The sequence below is a fragment of the Bubalus kerabau genome, chromosome 1 (genome assembly GCF_029407905.1).
Source record: "Bubalus kerabau isolate K-KA32 ecotype Philippines breed swamp buffalo chromosome 1, PCC_UOA_SB_1v2, whole genome shotgun sequence".
NCBI classification, from domain to species: Eukaryota; Metazoa; Chordata; class Mammalia; order Artiodactyla; family Bovidae; genus Bubalus; species Bubalus kerabau.
Window position 1 is genome coordinate 112782106 of NC_073624.1, and position 14816 is coordinate 112796921.

A 14816-nucleotide genomic window follows, 5' to 3' on the forward strand; every position below is an offset into this window, starting at 1 on the left:
GAAAGAGAGAGACAGAAGGCAGTTTTTTCCCCAGTGAATCAGTGGTGTTGGGTCAGTAAAATTAACATTACTATCTCACCCATTGAGTGGAAACAAGTTCACACGCCAATGGGTGTGTGTGTGTTGATACCTGGTGAAGCCTTCGTCCAAATATACAAATTATATTAGTTTTCCTAAAAAATATTTAACAAATATTAAATAGTTGTGAGTCTTTTCCTTATTTGTACAATAATATGTGATCATCTACATCTGGCATTCAATGTTTTATGCAGCAGAGAAAGCTGAGAATACCACAGTTCAGAGTAAAGGGTCACAAACTGGGGGCTCACAGGGAAAATCTATCCAGCAGATAGATCTGTTTAACAAACTCTATTATTTTTAAAACTTCCAGTATTAAGTAATTTGGAGGTTTTGTAAAAAAATGTACATTAGAAGTTTGTCTCAACAAACAAAAGCTCTGGAAATACTGGACACTCACTATTACATGGCTTGAGCTAAATACTGCTTGACGCTTCAGTTCAAGATCGTCTCCATGCTATCCATAGCCAGCTTCATCCACGTAGCCCTGCCTGGCTTCTGGAGACATGTGAGGCTGCAATCTTTGGTTTCCAGGGAAAGTCTAATTTATTCTGGTAAATTGCTTAATCCAAAATTTATCTTCTCTATTTCCTTCCCCCTATTGGCTCCTCCAGCCAAGAATAGTGGTCATGCCCTCCTCTAGGGGATCTTCCCCACCCAGGGATCAAACACATGTCTCCTGTGTCTCCTGTATTAAAGACACATTCTTTACCCACTGAGCCACCTGGGAAGCCCATAGTGGAGGGTATTGATACCTTAATTAAAGTATTCTGTTTATCAGATTTCAAAATGATCCTTTGTAAGTGTCTTACAACACTGTAAACAGAAACAAAACAAAATCCTTTTCATTGCTTATTTTTCAACCAAACATTCAAGTATTTCTATTTAATCATATATAAATAGAAACAGGGTTATCATATTTTTTAAATATATAACTTCAGATGTCCATATAATTATCGCTTTACTAGAAAAAGCAGTTCTTAACAATAGTTGACAATGTTACCTTCATATACAAAGTGTAGCATATTTTCATGAAGGTAGCCCAAGATCAAAGCACCCAGCCATCATTTTGTGGAAATATCTAGGTGTATTCATATATTCTGCCTTTTATATTATTAAACATGATTTTAAATAATAAAATCAACCCCTTGGGTTTTTTCTTAAAGCATGTAGGAGAAATTCTCAGTATTGAATGATGATGGGAAAACATAAAGAAAGTATTTTTGCTACTGACATCCAGTATTATTATTATGTCCACTATAAAATTACTATTTGTTTAAACACCAGATGCAGGGGAAAACCAATCATAAGAACATTATGGTAAATTTAAACTCAGAAACTTCATAAAACAGTCTACTGAAAGACAGATGTAGTATTCAAGTCTTACCTTAAGGCATTTTCCTAAGGCTGAGTTAGAAACAAGTTCTGCTATGGAAACACTGAGGCATCCTTAGCTAATGTTGGTGGATGTAGCCTGCTATATTTAAAAATTAGGCAATTTTTGTCTCCTTATAAGGATGCAGGAGATTAACATCTAAAATTTTAAAAATAGCTTCAAGATCTATTTAATGTGCATAGAAAGAGAGCTACATGTTTACATGCTGATACAAATATTTTAATAAAGTAATTTCACCAAATGAGACATTTTAGAAGTTAATATAAAAATTGTAATAGCATTAAGTAAAACATTACCAACCTACCTTGAGATGTTATTATGTTCTTTCTCCATAAAGGTAAATCTGTGTGAAAAGAAAAGAAAAAAACTCCCTGTACCAATTAAAGCTTTGGGAAAGAGTTTGAGAAATTTACCATTTATTGTCTCCTACCTCTTACAAAGACGGTTCCACCACCAACGTTGAGTAGCCTTCAGGTGTTCGTCCAGGAATAGGAATGTGCAATGATTTACAATCCTCCCAATGCCCCATGCCACCTGTACTTGGTGACTTAAATTGTGAGTAGGATGTTGATTGTGGCAAGAACAAGAATAATTTAGCAGGCTCTGTAGGGAACTGAATGTGTGACAGAACTCTAACCAGCTGAGTCCACAGGCTAAGGCTAGATAAAACTGCTTATCCGGATAGTATATACTTTAAATTTTCCCTTCAAACCAGATCATCCCAGTCCTGCCATCTCTTCCACCATTCCACAATGTTTTTACTAGTAATTTTTTTCTCAGTATAAAATAGAACAGGATCTTCTTTTTATACTCTGAGTCTGAAAACTCTGTCTTCAATCACATTAGGAGCTGTCTGCCCTTTGCTACAAATATATATGCCATTTCAGCCTCTTCACCTTTGGTTAACATGGTTCACCCACTCATACCCACAAACCCAAAGGTGGGAACACCCAGAAGCTGGAAAGACAGGTAATAATAAATGTCTGTTAGGGCTTTTTGCATAAACTGTGTCCTCTCTATGTTCCACATTACCACACTCTGAACAAAGATTGTTGTATTATTTTTTGTGGATCATAGTACACAGAAGGTCTTTAAACAGATTTGCTGACTTAATAAAAGAAAATAGGGAATTTCATGCCTTAGAGTGGTTCCTAAATTTTAGTATGCCTAAGAAGTTACCTGACCAGGGGTGGGGGGGGTGGGGGGGGCGAGTTGGGGGCGGGGTGGTTGCTCAAACACAGATTCTGAGGCTCAATCCTAAGAGTTTCTGACTCAGGAAGTCTGGGCGGGGCCCCCACATTTGTCATTTTACCCAGTCCCCAGGTGATGCTCTTGCTGCAAGTCTCAATATTACACAGTGAGAACTATTACCTTGATCATGAGGATGTGTGACTACTAGACTCCAGGGTGCTCCATTCCGGTACGCATTAATTCCTTTCTACTACTAGCCTAGTTCTTGTTCTCACTACGATAGAAGTGCTACCTAGGACTTAACACACATGTGGCAAGACTATAAAATAAACTGATTTCTCCAAATCACACAAGAATATTTGTTATTTTACAGTAGTGATGATATGTGCTAATCAGTGGTGGTGGTGGAGGGGAGAGGTTGGGGAATGGCACAGTTTGAAAAGAGGGGAAACTGGAGGGTGTTTCTGGGAACAAACAGCGAGGGTGGAGTTGCCAGTGGCAAAAATAGGGCAGTTCTGCTCAGAAGCTATGCTGCCTGGCAGCTTTAAAAGGGTGAGCCTGAATTTTCTCCTCACCCCAAAACAGACGTAGCTGCTCTGCCATCTCCCCAGTTCTCTGTCCTCTGAACCAAGGAGGGCCTTTAGACTAGGCTCTCTCCATTCTGTGGGGAAGGAAGGAATCATATTCTTCTTTGCTATTTCGTCTAAGCCTTAATATAATTTAAGAAAAGTTGATTTTCAGTGCCATTCACTGAGCCCAAAATGCCATAGTGTAACAGCATCAACGAAAAATGACCCAGTTAGAGGTCTAAAGAACATTTGAAAAATCGCGTTAAGGATTAATCTGCTTTCATTGCAAAGAAGGCAAATGCACATTCAATGAGAACTTAATGTAGCAAGCAGCAAAAAGGGCTCAGTGGAAGTGAGCAATCAAAATGCCCGTATTTAGACAGAAACAGTGTCTTCTTTTATTTAGAAACAGGTCTCCAATTCTAGGTAGAGCTCAATGTTTCTCAAATTTGAAATCCTTTCTCAGGTAAGAAATCGGAATTGTTCCTATGTATAACATTTTTAAAAATTCATTTATATTGAAAAAATGCCTAGACCAGCAGCTCAGCAAGTTATGCATATAAAGGAAAAGGGTTTTCAATAAAACCTGAGGGAAGCAATCCCTGCTTAATCTGTCTTCAAGACTAAAAGGTCTTTCAGGCTTCTCTGATCAAAACCTTTTGGTAGCTACACATTAAAAAATGGCCTTTTCATAATTTGACCTGCCTTCTGGTGTCATTAAATTTGTTCTTTTTTTAATCCTCCTTTCTCCTGTAAAATGGAAATTGTATCTAAAAACTTAATATGGATCAAACATTTTTGACACAGATACTTCATGATACTTAACACTACAATCCTGTGACCACACCTGGAACCATGTAACTCAGCTTGTCTGTCAGTGACACTAGGCTTGACAGCTGTGTTGATAGGCTAACAGGTGATCAAGGGTCTCCACTGCAAAGGTAACGTTTTCACCCTTTGCAAGTAATTCACTGGAAGTAAGTTTTTATTCTCTGTGTAATTATGTTAGCAATTTGATACACAGTCAAGGTTTATTTGTTTCTGTTTCCAATTTTAGAATTTTTCTTTTTAAATTAATTGTGTTTCTACTATATAAGATATTTATATGATTTAAAAGCTAAGTTAAATTGAAAAGCACACTTAGATTTCTAAGTCTCATCTCTCCTTTTCCGCTTCATTCCATTTCAAAATCACACTATGGAAAACAACTATCATAGTTCTTTGTTTATATTACCTGTGTTTTGTTTTGCAAAAATAAAACATATGCACGTTGATTTTTTTTCCCTTAACTATATATCACAGATCTCTGTCTCATTCTTTTTTTAAAGCTGTATAATAATTAAAATGGTGATATCACCACTAATTTATTAACCAACTAGTCACCAGTGTTGATTCCTAGAAAGATACTTTCTGGGTCAAAAGACAAATACAAATATAATTTTCCTGAGTAAGAGTATATATATATTTTTTTAAGTTTTCCAGAAAACTCTAAGAATCAGTCAGGAACCAATAACCTACATATCAATAGCCATTTCAATCAAAGCAACAAGTTTTAACTTGAGACACAACTCTGAACTGAGCATTATGGGAGAACACAAAAAGTAGTATTCTCTTGCCTTCAGTGAGTTTTTAAAAAGTAGCTGTCCTGCTCTAATCCCCTTAGGGAGACAAAATTAACATGCAAGGGGAGCATTTAGATCATACCTCTCTCAATGGTATCTCTCATTGCCAGAATTTTCACAATAGAAATTAGATACACAGTACTTGACACTTTTTGCATTTGACTTCACTCAGTGCTAAGAGTTGTATTATTCTTATGAAGGAGAAGCTGTTCTCTGTTGCAGAGATTTTTAACTTGGACATGACCTATTAGTGGGCTATGAAATCAATTCAGTATGTAGTAAACAATATGAAATAGAATAGAATAGAAAGTATCAGAATGTATGAAAGGTAGTAAGAATGAATACTGTTTCTTACAAACGTTTTATATGTAAGCACACACGTTTTTAAGAGTACATGTGATGTAAAATTAATATTCTTAAGGTGAACTATAATTTTTAAAAATAGAGAAACACGACTCAACAGAAAAGGAACACCTGTTTTCTCTGAATACGAGCTGCTCAATTTTCATGTTTAATATTGATCGTCACACATTGCCAACCTAGTCTTAAGGTCTAAAAATATGGGACTGGTGTTACATAATAGGATTTGCTCATTGATTTTCAATTTTGACAAAACAATTTACTCTTTTTAGCTTATAAAAACAAAATATATCTAAAACAGAAATGACAAACTGCTTGACAGTTTTTGACAAAATTTGCTCAGAAGCTAATTCTAGTTTGATCAGTTGAGTGCTTTAAACTTAAACTAGTTTCTAACACTCAAAAAATAGGAAATGTCCCTTAAATTTTGGATTTCCAGCTTCTCAAGGGAAAAACAGATGATGTGGCAAGTCTGAGCCATCCAGAAAGTGCGTGAGATACGTTACCTGCTTCCCAGGTCACCACAGTCTCCCTGTTAAATCCCAACTCTGAGGCTGTCACTTGCATTCACTGCCTTACTCTTGGTCTGCCCCCTTCATTATATTCCCTACAAAATCTGACAGACACTTCAATTTTCTACTCTGGACTTGCCTCAACTATAAAATGGAAATAACAACTGCACTCACCCCACACAGTTGTGAGAAATAAATATTTTAATTCATGAAAGGACTTAGAAACTGCCTCATAGATGCTATCCAGTATTACTGGAGTCAGGTTGTAGAGCATATTGAAATCGCAAAACTGATAATGTAGGCAAAAAGTTCTTAGACTATGACCGTGATGTTAGGGTAAACTGTTAGGCTCAATGCTATGTAAATAAATTACTGAGAGGTTCTTTTCTAGATATAGACCAAAAATCATGGACAAAACCACCTGGAGTTCTCAGGTAGCACATTATTAATATCTGCTGCTATATATTTTCAAAGTGATGTTTCTACTTGCCCATCATCTTTTACACCATTTATCCACCCAACTATTCCCTAACAGTCACATTCACTCAAATCTTAGTTTGCTCAAAGGTCGTGTTACTGCTTTTTCCTCTTCACACACTATCTCTGGGCCACCTGCCCCTATAGGACTGAAATCATCTTCACTTGAGCTCTGAAAACCTTCAGAAAACAATTTATTCATCTCTACATTATCTAGCCCCAAAGTCTCCATCTGGGGATAGGAGATATCTGCACATGTTGCTTAAATTGAACTGAATTTACAGGGAACGTGGCCTAACCAATTGAAAAATCCCTTCTCGCTGCCCCTTCCACAGCATAGAGCTTCTCATAATCTTTGTGTTCTTATATGAAATTAAATCACTGTTCTATGATGGCTGATTTTCCAGATTTAGCAAGTAAAAATACAGAATGTCCAGTTTGATTAGATTGTCAAATAGATAACAAAATTTTTGCTAGGACTGTTTCACATGAAATGCTAGAGACATACTGATGCCAAAGCATTCACTTATTTTTATTGGAAATTCAAATTTAATGAAGTCTCAGACTGAGCGACTGAACTGAACTGAACTGAACTTGTGTTTTATCTGGTAACCCTAACATGAAAGGCACTTTACCTTTGCTTCCCCTTAACATTTACTAACTTACGCCATTTATGCATGTTCACTATTGTTTCAAGTATCTATCACAGGAAGTTTCAATAAATGCCTTTTACAGTGATAATCACTGGGCTTTCCTCTTGGATTTAGGTACTATCTAAACAAAGCCAAATATGCTATAAAGTGGAGATAATAAATACTTGAGTAATTTTTTTGTATTTATGGAAGATTTATATGCAAACTTGGTAGTTATTTCTATCTCAGTATTTCTAATAAAGCTTGTTGGTCAGCTGCGAGGTTTATTGTTCTCAGAACATGTTCTGTAACTTTTTAATATGGGTTTTCATTCCCTAATGATATGGAGAAATAGTTGTACTCGAAGACACACTGGAGGACGGAATCGGAAACAGGGCATCAAAGCTCTAGCTGTATGAGAGCTTTGCAAGAATAAGGCCTGGCAAGAGACGGTGGTTGGTGAAGGCAATGGCACCCCACTCCAGTACTCTTGCCTGGAAAATCCTATGGACGGAGGAGCCTGGTAGGCTGCAGTCCATGGGGTCGCTAGAGTCAGACATGACTGAGCGACTTCACTTTCACTTTTCACTTTCATTCATTGGAGAAGGAAATGGCAACCTACTCCAGTGTTCTTGCCTGGAGAATCCCAGGGACGGGGGAGCCTGGTGGGCTGCCGTCTATGGGGTCACACAGAGTCGGACACGACTGAAGCGACTTAGCAGCAGCAGAGACAGTGGTAAACATGCTCATCACCTAATATGGGAACATAATTTCAATTCTTTCACATGATTTGGCTCCTGGCTACTCTGTAAACAAGTATAATGTACATGATCATGGATTCTCAGGCTTTTAGAAAAGAGATAAACTTATAGTTGTGTCTGCAGAATCCATTTAATTAGACATTTTAAAATATTTTCTGAAAAAACAAATAAAAGTTAATGTGCGCTCTATAAAATACTAGATACCACTTCACCCTACCATGACTTACATTCTTAGTATGCTGAATGTGAGTCACTAAAAGCCATTCAGATCATTTGGACCATAGCAAATCCAGTCATTCAAAACTCAGTATTCCAGTTACAAGTTAGGCTTCCATCGAGTCATACAAACAGGGAACCCTATGGTGGTCCAGTGGTTAGAACTTCAAGTTTTACTGTCATGGGCCCTGATTCAATCCCCGGTCAGGGAACTAAGATCCTGAAAGCCATGTGGAGTGGCAAGAAAGAAAAAAGGAAAGAAAACTGTGGAACAATTTTTTTTCAAGTTATACATACAGAGTTTGTTTACATTATGGAGTGGACATCTCTAGTTTTATCAGTCCAATATTTTGTGTATCTTTTAGCAACAATACCCTGACTTTCCCTGGGAAGCCACCCTTCCTGTATGGTCAAAACATGTACCCCCAATCACAGCTCTCAGTTCTAAGGAAGGATAAATACCATAGAACTGATCCATCAGTGCACATCATCCTCCTGTCCATCATGAACTATTTAGAGGTGAACATGGAACCCAAGCTAGGCCAATGGGATTCAAGTGTCCACTAAGTTTTAAGTCCAATGGATGAAAACAGATGTCCCCAAGGAAAAACACTATAAAATTTCAGAAAATTAGGAAAAAGGTTCTGGGAGGAAATACCTGGACAAAAACAAAGGATCAAGAAATAGAATGACTTTGGACTTCTCCACAGCTAACATAGTCACTCAGCAGTAAAGAATTTGCCTGCCAATGAAGGAGACATGGGTTTGATCTCTGAGTTAGGAAGATCCCCTGGAGGAGGAAATAGCGACCCACTCTAGTATTCTTGGCTAGGAAATCCCATGGACAGAGGAGCCTGGAGGGGCTACAATCCATGGGGTTGCAAAGAGTCAGACATGATTTAGTGAGTAAACAACAACAAAAGCTAACCTAGACACTACAAGATGTTGGGGCAACACCTTCAAAATTATTTTAAAAAATTATTTTCAATGAAGAATGATATAGCATACCAAACTAGTTGAGAGGGCAGAATACAGATATTTTAAATAGGCAAGATATGAAAACTTTACTTTTTGTGCACTCTTTCTCAAGAGGCTATCAGAAGATGTGATCCTCCAAAATGAGGAAGATTTGGATGCAAATTTAGTAATTATTTCTATCTCAGCATTTCTAATAAAGATTGTTGGTCGGCTGCAAGGTTTATTGTTCTCAGAACATGTTCTGTAACTTTTTAATATGAGTTTTCATTCCCTAATGATATGGAGAAATAATTATACTCTAAGACAGCTTCTTGGGAATAAACCAAGAAACAGAAAGCCACAGCACATTAAGAACAGATTCAAGATTCCAGTGAAGAAAAGCCCTAGAATGATAGTTGTCTTCCTGGTAGAGCTAACAAGTCCAGATTAGGGCAAGTCAGAAGACTCCAGGAGAGATTACGTCAGGAGCACAGAAATGAAAAGAACACCTAATCCATCAGAAGGTATCAAGAAGCTAAAAAATTACAGAATATTTCATTTATCTAAAAGTACCGAGTTATTTGGATAACTGTTAGAGAACTGAATTTGAATTCATGAAAAAAACATTCTAGCTTGAATGACACAATGCCAATATTTAATAAAAGTGGCGATTTCATATACTTCGGTTTAGTAGAAAGCAAAGGGATCAAAAAGTCAAAAAGTATCTTCAGAGGAAACGCTTGTGCAGAAAGGCAATGTAATACTAGATATTTTACAAACCTCAGTTATGACTAACATTTTCATAGTCATAATAATGTAAACAATGAATAGTACCTTAATTAAAATAAAAGTATAAGGATATTGCCAGACTCAGTATTCAGAAGGAAGTCCTGTGTGTAGTAAGTATGAAGAAGATAAAAAAAGAAAGTAAATCTTCATCTTTTAAAGTGACTAGTAAATAAATAAAGCCTAAATCTGAAAAATCAGGAAGTAGCTATACAAGCTTATTATTATATAAAGCTTGATATCCAAGGAATAAGATGAAAGAATTAAAAGTAATAGACAGCAGGCTGGCAATTTCAAAGATTCAAGAAAGAGATAATGAATAAGGATCCTAAGATATAGGCTGAGAAAGTGGGGGGAAAGAGGGGATGAGAGAAATTAACAGGATTGTATAAATAGCTATTGGTGATTAATTAGAACCCCACATTTCTGGCTTGCTCCATTAGACAGATGATGCAGTTATTCACTGAGTCAGGAAATAGGAGGAAGAGTAGACCCTGGAGTAAGGGGATACAGTATGGGATATGTTACATTTAAGGAACATGGAGGACAAACAGATGGGAATATCATAAAAGCAATGAAAATATGAGTCTGGTAACTCAAGAGTCCATCACAGTCCAGAGCAGCAGATATGACTCCATGCACTGTGACTGGCTTGAGGACAGAGGGAAACCTACCTTACTGACACATGAATCGCCAGCATCTAGCACAAATAGTGCCTAACATGTTTATTTATTCATGCATTCACTCAACAACAACAACAACAAAGTATCATTTGAAATATCAAGGCTGGGGAAAATGGAAATGAGAGTAGGAAGTTGAGGGAGTTTATGTGAGAGAAATCATTAATATTTACTCAGTGAACAAGGAAGGCTGGTGGTTTTTTGGAAGGAAAGAGGACAAGGAGCAAAGGAGGATGAAACAAGAAAAGGGCTGAATTACATAAAGGATTTTGAATGCTGGAATAATCAGCGAAAGGAATGGAAGAAGCTGGGGGATAAGGTCTAAAGTCAGAATGTCAAGAAACACTGTGGGAGAAGCTGAAACTGGATGCCTTATTGTAGTGGGAACGATCCCAAAAGTTACTTTTCTCTAGCACTGCTCTCCCTTTGACCCAGAAGAATCAGGCCTCCATGTTCTGCCTTCTTTTAGGACTGTGCTCCTATAGCATTTATCAATATTTTATTATTATTATTGTCTGGTTTATCTACCAGGTGGAACTAGTGATAAAGAATCTGCCTACCAATGTAGGCAGATGTGGGCGCTGAGTCGGATCCCTGGATGGGGAACATCCCCTGGAGGAGGAAATGGCAACCCACTCCAGTATTCTTGCCTGAAAAGTTCCATGGACAGAGGAGCCTGGCGGGCTAGAGTCCATGGGGCCAAGAAGAGTTGGACAAGACAGCATACACACTATCTACCCTTACACATCACCGTGTATTCCCAGCACCTGGCACAACAACCAATGTGTGTTCAATTGAATACCTAAATCGAGTGATTAACTCTCCTACATATTGTAAGCTGAAAAGCAAGCTAATGAAAAACGCTTGCTTTCAGGGGAGTATTAAAGTGTGGTCTGGGGGGAACCACTGAGGTTTGACACACAACAATTTATGAGACCGATGTAATTCCCAAGGGGTAATCTTCGTTCGGCCTCTCCAAGGACCCCAGCAAAAAACCATGAGCACACGTGAAGGCGCAGCCCTTACCCCCACCGCTTGGCCAAGGACTTCGACAGGGTGAGGGGTCTGCCCGCGGAGAGTTCAGACCTCTACCGGGCTGGGCGGTACCAGTGGGCCGTGCCTGAGGCCCGAAGGATGCGGTGCTTGGGGCCCGCTCCAAGGGCGTCTCCCCTCACACGTCTGCAGGGGCGCGCGCTACCTGCAGGAGCCGGCAACAGCGGGGCTGACGGCCTGCAGGGGGCCCCCGGCAGCGGCGCGGAGCGGCGACGTGCGTGCTGACGCCGCTCGGGCCGGTCCGGAGCGTCGCCGCGGCCTCCCCGCCGCCCGCGGGCCGCCAGCCCCGCCCGTGCGGCCCGTCTGCCGGCGGACCTCCGGCGTTTACCACCGGGGCTTGGTGGCGACCACGGGCCCCCGCGCCGCAAGCTGGGCCACCTCTTAGCGGGGCCCCAGGCGGCGGGAGCCTCCATGTTCGTCGCGAGGGCCCGTCAACAAGGCTGTGACTTCGTCGCCGACCTGAGGGCCCCACACGCGCGGCCGGGCCTCCCTCTTTCTAGCGCCTTCGGACTGTGCCCGCCCACCCATGCGACCACACCGGGCGCCCAAGCCAGGTCGCGGGGGACACGCGCAAGCACAAAGGCCTGAAGGAAGGCTTTCCAGCCCGCAGTTTCCGGGCCAGATTGTAGGTGGCCTACCCGCGCCCCTCTGCCCGGGCAGTTCTGGGCACAGCACGCGTGTCCAGCCTGAGACCCACACCCATGCAAGCCTGGCGGTCTCCTCTCGACCCCTCAGGAGACTCTCCAGGCCCGAGATGCTCCACCTCCAAGGTTCTGGAAAGCCCCCTGCACGCCTTCGCTCAATATGAACCCTCGACACCATTTCTTTCCATATCTATTTCAGGATTTCGGAGCAAGCAAGGGCCCTCGCACAAGGCTTTATTTTGCTAGTGGATGTGGCAGAGGAAATGAAACACCCAACATTTTTTTTCCCCCAGAGGGAAACTCAAATATCACCACCCCCCCCGCGCCCCGCCCCCGTCCCCATCGACCCCGCATTTTAAAATAAACGCATTAGGAGGTTTATTTGGGTTTTTTAAAAAGGGATAAACTTAAAAAAGCAAATACCCTTGTATTATGGATAGCTTTGAGCATGTTTATGGAAAAAATGAGATTAAAAGCAAAGGTTTCTGGACCAAAGTTGCTATGTTGTTGCTTTCTGTTGTATGTAGCTCTATACTTCCTCATGAGATAATCATCAGATTCTGTCACACTGTCTCTTGTGCAATGTCACTGTTAACTCGGCGAATGAGTTTCAAAAATAAAAATGGGTTTACAGCAGAATTGAAGTGCTGTAATCATTCAAAAGGTTGGTGCCACTTCTCATGACCCATCTAAAACTATTTAAAGCTCTTACATGGATGGTCAGCTCCTCTGTCAAAATTTTCGACTCTTCTGTTAATTCAAGAGAGTAAACTAAGTATCTTAGGTGTTTATAAACATAGGCGATAGGATCTAATGAAACGGATTGATCCAAATCTGAAAACATTTTCTTTAAGTTTTGTAAATAAAATTCAAATTAAGTTTTTGAGGAGATTATCTGATAGGAAGAAGGGAAAAGAACACTTGGGGAGAAAATAATACCTATGCAAGGGCACCAGATTGTCCAAGAGGAAGGATCGATTCAGTTTAAAGTCACTGATCAGGGACTTCCCTGGTGATCCAGTGATTAAGACTGCATGCTTCCACTGCAGGGAGGTCGAAGGTTCAATCCCTAGTCCAGGAATTAAGGTCACATATGCCGCCACCACCACCACCGGAAAAAAAATTAGGTAGGGCCCTCTGTGATTCTCTCCCTTCCAGAGCTATCATTGTATTAAGCTGGGATTGCTTTAGCATGTCAGAGACCTAAACAGCTAGATTACCTTCAACCTCACACTTACTTGTTACATGTGACCAAAATAATGTGGGTGTAAGTGCTAGATGGTACTTTGGCCTAAGGCCATTTAAATCTAACTAGATTAAGAAAGTGGTTGCTCCCCTAAAATAATAGGTCAGAATATCATATTCCTCTGCATTGAGGTTAGGAGTCACAGTGCTGACTCTGTTTACCTTGCCTTGGTTTCTTTTACATATTTCTGCCACAAGAACTTTTTGGAGGGTGTTGAGTACGGTTTAACTTATATGCAGATTTAACTTATATGCAGAGCACATTATGAGAAACGCTGGGCTGGAAGAAGCACAAGCTGGAATCAAGATTGTCAGGAGAAAGATCAATAACCTCAGATATGCAGATGACACCACCCTTATGGCAGAAAGTGAAGAGGAACTAAAAAGCCTCTTGATGAAAGTGAAAGAGGAGAGTGAAAAAGTTGGCTTAAAGCTCAACATTCAGAAAATGAATATCATGGCATTCAGTCCCATCACTTCATGGGAAATAGATGGGGAAACAGTGGAAACAGTGTCAGACTTTATTTTTCTGGGCTCCAAAATCACTGCAGATGGTGATTGCAGCCATGAAATTAAAAGACGCTTACTCCTTGGAAGGAAAGTTATGACCAACCTAGAAAGCATGTTCAAAAGCAGAGACATTACTTTGCCAACAAAGGTCCATCTAGTCAAGGCTTTGGTTTTTCCAGTGGTCATGTATGGATGTGAGAGTTGGACTGTGAAGAAAGCTGAGTGCCGAAGAATTGACGCTTTTGAACTGTGGTGTTGGAGAAGACTCTTGAGAGTCCCTTGGACTGCAAGGAGATCCAACCAGTCCATCCTAAAGGAGATCAGTTCTGGGTGTTCATTGGAAGGACTGATGCTGAAGCTGAAACTCCAGTACTTTGGCCACCTGATGCGAAGAGTTGACTCATTGGAAAAGACTCTGATGCTGGGAGGGATTGGGGGCAGGAGGAAATGGGGATGACAGAGGATGAGAAGGCTGGATGGCATCACCAACTCGATGGACATGGGTTTGGGTGAACTCTGGGACCTGGTGATGGACAGGGAGGCCTGGCTTGCTGCAATTCATGGGGTCACAAAGAATTGGACACGACTGAGAGACTGAACTGAACTGAACTGAGTAGGATTTGGGTAATTGTGCCCTGGCTCAACTACCTCAAAATTAACAAAATTTTTAAAAATAATAACTTCTAAATATTGGAATGCATTTTCCTAGGCATTGGTAATATCCCTGAAACTCTTTCCTTATAGGTTTATTTCCTCTGTAATTTCAGTTCATTTCAGTCTCTCAGTCATGTCCGACTCTTTGTGACTCTGTAAACTACAGCACGCCAGGCCTCCCTGTCCATCTCCAACTCCCAGAGTTCACCCAAACTCCTGTCCATTATGTCGGTGATGCCATCCAACCGTCTCATCCTCTGTCGTCCCCTTCTCCTCCTGCCCTCAATCTTTCCCAGCATCAGGGTCTTTTCAAATGAGTCAGCTCTTTGCATCAGGTGGCCAAAGTATTCGAGTTTCAGCTTCAACATCAGTCCTTCCAATGAACACCCAGGACTGATCTGCTTTAGGATGGACTGGTTGGATCTCCTTGCAGTCCAAAGGACTCTCAAGAGTCTTTGTCAACACCACAGTTC

The 14816-nt window shown here is 40.4% G+C and overlaps 1 long non-coding RNA gene across 6 annotated transcripts in view; it reads right to left on the reverse strand.

Moving 5' to 3' along the window:
* The window catches only part of LOC129656329 (uncharacterized), a 144847-nt gene extending 133373 nt beyond the window's left edge, over window positions 1-11474 (reverse strand). For 4 of the 6 annotated variants that reach the window (XR_008716334.1, XR_008716328.1, XR_008716333.1 and 1 more), the window contains exons 1-2: window positions 11264-11474; window positions 1779-1817 (exon numbers count right to left, since the gene is read on the reverse strand). This is a non-coding gene — a long non-coding RNA (uncharacterized LOC129656329). Of the gene's footprint in view, window positions 1-1778; window positions 1818-5722; window positions 5870-11263 lie in introns of those variants that run through there. The other 2 variants (XR_008716339.1, XR_008716340.1) reach the window with 1 other exon arrangement.
* Window positions 11475-14816: the final 3342 nt, after the last annotated feature.